The following is an 8,062-nucleotide window of genomic DNA, read 5'->3' on the forward strand; positions in this document are numbered from 1 at the left end:
TTTTTTCCCATCCTTTGATTTTTAATAAATTTGCATCTTTGTTTCTAAGGTGTGTCTTTTGTAGACAACATATTGAGACATCCTGTTTTTTTAAATCCATTCTGTCACTCTGTGTCTCTTTATGGGTACATTTAGACCATTTACATTAAGTGTAATTATTGATAGGTGTAAGTTTACAGCTGTCATTTTGTAGTGCTTTTTTCTGTGGCACTGACATTTTCTTTGTTCCTCTTACTCTCCTGTGCTGAGTTCCTTTTATTCGTGGATTTCTTTTTCATTTCCTTTGTTTTTGTAGATTTTGTTTTTACTGAGACTTTATGTTTTTCTTCTTTATTTTGAAGAGTGGGTTTGTTAACTTTCTTTGTGGTTACCTTGAAATTTATCCTTATCTTTCTAGTTTTGAACTTGTCTATTATTGCTTTGTGTTGCCTTGCCTTCCTCTCCATCAGAAAGTTCTATACCTATACCATTTATTCCCTTTTATTGTTCTGGCACTGTTGTCATTTACAGATTAACCTCTCTGGTTCCCTGTTGCAATTGTTTTGGTTTTAGATAGTCCTTGAAAGTTCATGTCCTAGGTTGGTATCTGGCTGGTACAATCTTGCGTCCTAGGTTCAGGCTATGGTCTGATGTTGTTTGTTCTCAGACCGAAGGACTCCCTTTAATAATTCGTGTAAGTTTGGTTTGGTTTTTACATATTCCCTTAATTTCTATTTATCTGGAAATGTCTGAATTTCACCATCCTTCGAAACTCTGTGGGGCAGTTCTACTCCATCCTATAGGGTCGCTATGAGTTGGAATCGACTCGACGGCACTAGGTTTTTCTTTTTTTATTTGAGTGAAAGTTTTGCAGGTTATATTATTCTTGGTTGGCAATGTTTTTCTTTCAAGGTTTTATGTACATCATCCCATTGCCTTCTTGGCTGCATGGCTTTTGCTGAATAATCAGAGTTTAGTCTTATTGTTTCTCCTCTGTATGTGACTTTTTGTTTTTCTCAAGCTGCTGGCAGGATTTTTTCTTTGTCTTTGGTTTTAGAGTGTGATTATGATATGCCTTGATGTTTTTCTTTTAGGGTCTATCCTATATGGGGTTTGTTGAGCTTCTTTGATGGTCAGCTTTTCATCATTTATGATATTGGGGAAGTTTTCTGTCAGCAATTCTTCAATGATTCTCTCTGTGTTTTCCGTTCTCTCTCCCTGTTCTGGAACTCTGATCACTTGCAAATTTTTGCTTTTGATTGTATACCACATAATTCTTAGGGCTGCCTTAAACAGAGTTGTATCCAAGTATTTGTCTTCAATTTCACTGATTCTGTCTTCCATCATTTCAAACCTGGTCCTCAGTCCTTCTATGACACTGTTCATTTCTGAAACCTTGTTGTTTATCTTTTGGATTTCTAATTGTTGTTTTTGTGTGGTTTCTAGTTGCGAATTTATTTTGGCATTTTATTTCTGTATTATTTTCCCAAATTCTTCCATTTTTTTGTCTGTATTTTCTGTGAATTTTCTGCCTTTTTCATAAATTTGTCTATTTTTTTCCACATTTTTGTCCTCATTTTGCTTCAACTCTTGGATAGCTCTGAACATTAGAGATGTGGATTCCCTTTCAGGTAGTTCTAGTGCCTTTTCCTCTACTGGAAAGTCATCTGGTGGTTTATTTTGGATGCCTACTGGAACCATTCTCTCCTGTTTTTTTTTTTCTTGTTGTTGTTGTTAATGTGTTTTGATACTCTCTGCTGTCTTTGGGACATTCAGTAGTTATTTTCTTGTTTCTTGATTGTAGATTTGTCTGTTTCGTCCTTTTTTTTTTTAATTTGGTTATGTCTGAGCAAGTGGGCTGTGTGTTCTTTGTTGTTTGCTCATTTGTAGTCACAATACTTTTCACCTCCTTGTCCAAAAGGTGGGGCAGTCACTTAGCTATGGTGCAGCAAGGTAGATCCAGCTGAAGGGAAGGGGCTGGGATGGGTTGTTTGTGGCATGTACTAGAGCTCACAGGGTGGGCCAGGAATCAGTGCCAGGGAGGTTCCAGTAGGCCATGCCTGTGGTGCTTGGAGGCGTTATGTTCAGTGCATGGTGCAGTAGGCAGGAAAGAGGGGGGAGGATGTATGGAGCTAGTACGGGTATGGGAAAAAGGAGAGAGAAAACAAGACCCAAAAACAAACAAAGGGAAAAAAAACACCCCCCCCCCAAAAAAAAGAGTGCAAAGGGAGCTTGCCATTGGAGTGGAGTGATGAGAACCCAAGAAATGGAGAGAAGTGAAAAAGGGGGAAAAAAAAGTAGAAAAGAAGAGCCCCTAGGGGTCCCACCAGTGCTGCTGCAAAGACAAGGGAAGTCTCCCAAGTTGTGCAATCTAGCCTGGCTAGAGGGGGTATAGATGTCACACAGCACCAGGTATTCAGGAGACTGGAAAAGAAGGTAAGTATAGACAGACGAGAACTGAGAAATGCAGAAAGACAGAAAGGGAAAAAGAGAGAAGGAAAAAAGAAAAATAAAGAAAGAAAAAACAGAAATGCCCCCCAGGGATACAGCCTATGCTGCTGCACAGATTGGGGAAGTGGCTCCTAGGCCGTGCAGTGCAGCCTGGCTAGAAGGGGCTCCCAAGTGCAAAAAGAGAAAGAAAACAAAACAAACAAACACAAAAGCCCCAGAGATTCCAGCAGCGTGGTGTTGCAGCCCGGGGGAGTGGATCCCAGTTGAGGGGGGCTTCACAGCCTTTCAAAAAGAAACAAAGAGGGCACAGGGAGCCAGGTGTTGGAGAGAACGGGTAGGGAAGTCGTGGGAGGTACGGAAGAAACCAAAACAGATGGAAAGAAGGTATACTAGCTCAGGGACCTGGCCAGTGTGGACAGGGTGAGTCTAAGTGGCCTGGGGCAGCAGCAGTTGCCTCCTGGCCAAGAGACTGCGGCTGACGGAAAGCAAAGGAGGCCGAAGGGGGAGGGGAAGAAGGGTAGGAGTTAGGAAAGCGTATATCGGTTGTTACCGAGTGCTCTGTCTCCTGCTGGGAACCTCCTGAAGCTCTGGTACCCCCTGTCCGCCGATCTGCGGATCTCTGATGTGGGTGGGGTGAATCGAAGCAGCACAGATGCTGCACTTCCTGGCCAGCCAAGTCACCATAGCCAGCTGGGAAACTCAGAGGTAGAGCAGCCAGAAGAGGACAGGGGTGGGGGTGGGGGGGCGGGGAGAAGCATGTATCGCTGGATACTGCGTACTCTGTCTCCTGCTGGGAGCTCCATGAAGCTGCTTTCCCATGCTCTCTATCAGCTCATCTCTGACAGGAGTCCAAGATGTCAAATCCGTGCTGCCTTAGCTGATAAAGAACTTCCGCAAGTATTTCTCCTGGCTCTCAGTCCTCTGTCAGTTTCTGATTCCATTCCGTGTTTGGCTGAGTTCTTTATCTCTTTGTTTGACACTTCAGGTTCCAGGGATGACCTTTCACCCTATTTTACTTAGCTTTTCGGGTCTTTGCTGTGGAGCGATGGCATACTGCTTCTGTCTATGGAGCCATGTTGGCTGGAAGTCTCCAGTTAAAAGGGTTTAGGAGAAAAAAATACTGAGGTTTCCTGAAGAGGAATTCTGCCTCAGGACTGCAAAATCAACTTGTGCCTGAGTTTCCAGCCTGCCCCCTGCCCTACAAATTCAAACTTACCACTCCTGACTATGGTGTGAGACAATTCTTTAAAAAAAAAAAAAAAAAAGATACGTATATATTTTGCCTAGGTTCTGTTTCTCTGGAGAACCCTAATAAGCTATATTATTAAACTTAGCATCACCTGTTTCTTGTTTTTAAAATCAGTTTTTAATGTAGCTACTAGAAAAATTTTAATTACATATATGGCTCTGATTATATTTCAGTTGAATAGCTTTGGTTAGAACATTCGCACTTCATATAATGCAAAGAACCATGCAGATATTAAAGAACATCTCCTGGTTATCTCTTTTTATCTCTCTTAATGACATTTTAAATCTAAACCTCCTCAAAGCTCTCATGCTCCACAATGTCAAATTTCCTTTTGTTTAAAATAATTTCAGAGTCCATGATATTTGATGTGAGTACCTAGATAATGGTTAAAGGAGATAGGCATGTTCTTTTTAAAAATGAAGTCATAGAAATAGGGTTGTTTGCTTTTAAATAATCTCTAAGAGCTTTCTAACATTGATGGTATCATGCTCAATATTTGGCCTTTCCGCTTTCCTTCTCTTGCCCTCAATGCCTCACCAGGCTTGGGCTTGCCAATCAATTTAATTTTATAAGAAAGTGAAGTACCATACACAGAACAGGGGGGACCGAACAGGAAGCTATAGTGTTATCTCTACCATTTAATTTAAATTGGATTGTGAGAGGCTCAAGCTGTCGCCCAGGATCTCTGAGGAGTGAAAATGACCTTCGGGGAAGTGTGAGCTAGTGTCTGATTTTTATTCTGTGCTCTGGCAGCAAATCTCGTCCTTCCCTAGGGAATTCCAAAGGGAATAGTCAGGTGTAATATTTAGTCTTGGAACAGAAATAGAACGTATTTATTGTCTAAAATTCATTTTTCTCTGATAAGTTATTCCATTGTTTCTTGTTTTAATGTGACCGATTCGCTTAGCTGTCCGTAGAATGAGGTCAAGATTATACCCATAAGGGCAAGCTAGTTTTACTCTGTTTATACTTTAAGGTTATCACTCTAAGCTTGTTGACTTGTTTTGCAAAGGTGTGACTTTGGTAAAAAGGGAGAATCAGCAGAAAAGAATTGCAAAAATCATTTTAACCCACGATCGACATGGCAAAATCTATTTTCAGTTATAAGCCTCACTGACAGCAATTTGCTAGTATCTTCATATACTATATATTATAGCAATTTTTAAAAATCTATATTTCTATCTAAATCTATATGAGTTACTTTCTTCCACTCCGGCAGTTTTCACTTAAACACTGTAAGTTACAAAATTTACATTCAGTTTGGCCAAAGAAAACATCTGCAATTTAAGCAGTGTAAGCTACATAAATTACATTCAACATGATCAAGAAAACATCTGCAAAAGAAAGCACTATTTGGGGGGGGCAAGACCCAAATAAAAAACAAGAGGTATAGAAATTATTCAGAGGGCGTTAAATAAGATTGATTATACCATGAAATTAAGAAGAGGAAAATTAATATTCAACAACAGAAGTCTTTGTTAGATCAGAAGTTTATTAGGCCTTTTCTCATGCTGGCTTATGAATTCCTTATCCAAAAAAAATTTAATAAGACATCAGAACATTTAAAAAATATCACTGGGAAATATAAGAAATATTCAGGCAAATATTTCACATCTGAGGATGCACTAAATTATAATTAGGCCCTTTTCCTATACAAATCATAAAATTTCTCAAGAATTAGAAATGTCTGTCATTTCCATTACATTTTAAATAAATTCTTTATGTCTTAATGATAAAAAAAAAATAATAGCAAGGGTTATATCCCTTTCTGTGAATCACTGGGTGGGTTTATAGATTTAGCAGCTCAAGTCACTTCTAAAGATAAATAGCATTTTCCAGAGAAAGTTCTTACTTAACATTCCTTAGTTTCAAAACAAAACATCTGACTTCCTCCTTTTTTGGTTTCAGGAATATGTGTTTGCACTTAGCATTTTTGTTTGGTTAGGAGTTATATATGGCAAAATTCTTAGAGAATAATCACTACTCTCATTATTGTCTTATTTTGAACCCAGGTATGAGCTAAATTCTAAAACTTGCAAGAACCTCTAGTTCAGATCCTGCTTTTATTGATGAAGCAACCAAAATCCAGAGTCTGAGTCAATTGTCTAAAGTAGAGCAGTTTGTGTGCGAGAGCAAAGACTGGGATTCAATCATCCTCACTCTTAGTTCAGTGTCCTTCTCACTACAAATCATTTGGCTTCCTGCAAAAAAATATGGGTGCTTTCCATTCATTTCTAGATAAATGGGGAAAATGAGATACCCTCAGAAGTTTCTTTGCCCAGAAGACCAAATTTTCCAGAGTAGGGTATGACATGAATGTTTGCATTTAATCATGCAATTAAAGAACTGCCAAACCTCATATTCACTGCCCTATCCTTGGAAACTCAATGGGGCAGTTCTATTCTGTCCTGTAGGGTTGCTATGAGTCGGAATCGACTCGACGGCAGCAGGTTTGGGTTTTGGTTTTTATGAGTCCATCTTCCAGATTCTTCTAGTATCTTAAAGAAAACAGTGCACATGCAAAATATGCAGTCACTTCATGGTGGGCAGGAGAAATGTTGTTAAGGAAGTGCTAAAATTATGTGGCATGGCTGTTGACAGCTGACAAAGAGCAATGAATCTTAGAAGGCTGCAATGGAAAATGGGGGATGCATATGTTGAGGACAGGTATTGATTAGTTGTAGGCCCAGGAACAGAGCTGCAGTGACATGCCTGACAGCCTAAACCAGAAAATAATGCTTGTGTGGGGCTGCTGGCCACCCAGATACATACAAGAGTTAAAATGGCAATTACGATCCTCTGCAAACCTAAAGTACAAGCATGTGTTTGTCGTATATGAATCCTATCAGAAGTAACCCTCTACAAACCTTAACCCTACTCACCTACTCCATTAGTGCCCTATTCTCTGCCTTTCCTCCTCTTCCTCCAAATTCACCCAACCTAAGGCCAATCCCTCCACTGGCACCCTGGATCCCATTTCCTCTGTCTAATCAAGGACAGCACCCCAACAAGCCTGATCTTTAACCATCCTGCACCATCAATTTTACCGACATTCTGATTATCTTGTAGACAAGCTGTTTCCCCCATTCTAAAGGTAAAAACAAAACAAAACCAAAAACAAAGAAATGAAAAACACTTGGACCGTTTAATCCTTCAGTTCCTACTCAACTTCTCTCCTTCCTTTTATAATAAAACACTTCAAGAAATTTATTATTCTTGCTGTCTTCAGGTCTCCTTCCATTCTTTCTCGGACTCTTAATTAAATTTTGTCCCCACCACTCCACTCAACGTCCCTCCTCAAAATCATCAAACATCAATGACTCTGGGTTGCTAAGATCAGTGATCAATTCTCATTCCTCATCTTACTTGACCTGTCAGCAGGCTTGACAAGTTGATCACTCCTTACTCACTGAAGTACTTTGTATACTTGTCTCCAAGGACATCACCCTGTTCTGGGTTCTCTCCTACTTCACTAGCCACTCCTCAGTCTCCTTTGTTTGTTCCTCCTCACTACTTCCACTTCTCGAAGCTGGAATGTGCCAGGGCTTAGTCCTTGGATATTCTTATTCTTTATCTTATTCATTCCTTGATAAACTCATCAGCTCTGTTTCCTGACTACCCTCAAATTTATATCTCCAGTCCTGAAGTCTCCCCCCTGAATCCAAGCTCCTTATTCAAACTGACTACTCAGTATCTGTTCTTTGATGTTTAATATCAAAACAGTTGCCATCAAGTAAATTTGGACTCACGGCGACCTCATATGTGCCAGAGTCGAACTGTGCTCCATAGCTTCACAATGGCTGATTTTTTCAGAAGTAGATCCAAACTAAAAACTCCTTGCTGTTGAGTTGAATTCCAACTCATAAGGACCCTACAGGACAGAGTAGAACTGTCCCATAAAGTTTCCAAGGCTGTAAATCTTTATAGCAGGCTGCCCCATCCTTCTCCCATGGAGCAGCTGGTGGGTCCAAACTTCTGATCTTTCGGTTAGTAGCCAAGCACTTAAGAAGTAGATCACCAAGCCTTTATTCCTAGGTACCTCTGGGTGAACTCAAACGGCCAGCCTTTTGTTTGGGAGCTGAGTGCGATAGCTGTTTGTACCACCCAGGTATTTCAGTTGTTTAATAGGCATCTTTAAATGTTGATGTATGCAAAACAGAACTTCTGATCTCCTGCCCCCCAAACCTGCTTCTCCCATAATCTTCCCCAACTCAGCAAATGGCACCTCTATCCTCCCAACTGCTTAGGCTCCAAATCTTGGAATATCCCTAGATTTCTTTCATCCATTCATAAAAAATAATCTAAATCCATTCACATATTCTCTTAGTTCCACCTTCAAAATAAACCCAGAATCTGACCACTTCTCATCACCTGCACTGCTAC

The sequence above is a fragment of the Loxodonta africana genome, chromosome 4, assembly GCF_030014295.1.
Source record: "Loxodonta africana isolate mLoxAfr1 chromosome 4, mLoxAfr1.hap2, whole genome shotgun sequence".
NCBI classification, from domain to species: domain Eukaryota; kingdom Metazoa; phylum Chordata; class Mammalia; order Proboscidea; family Elephantidae; genus Loxodonta; species Loxodonta africana.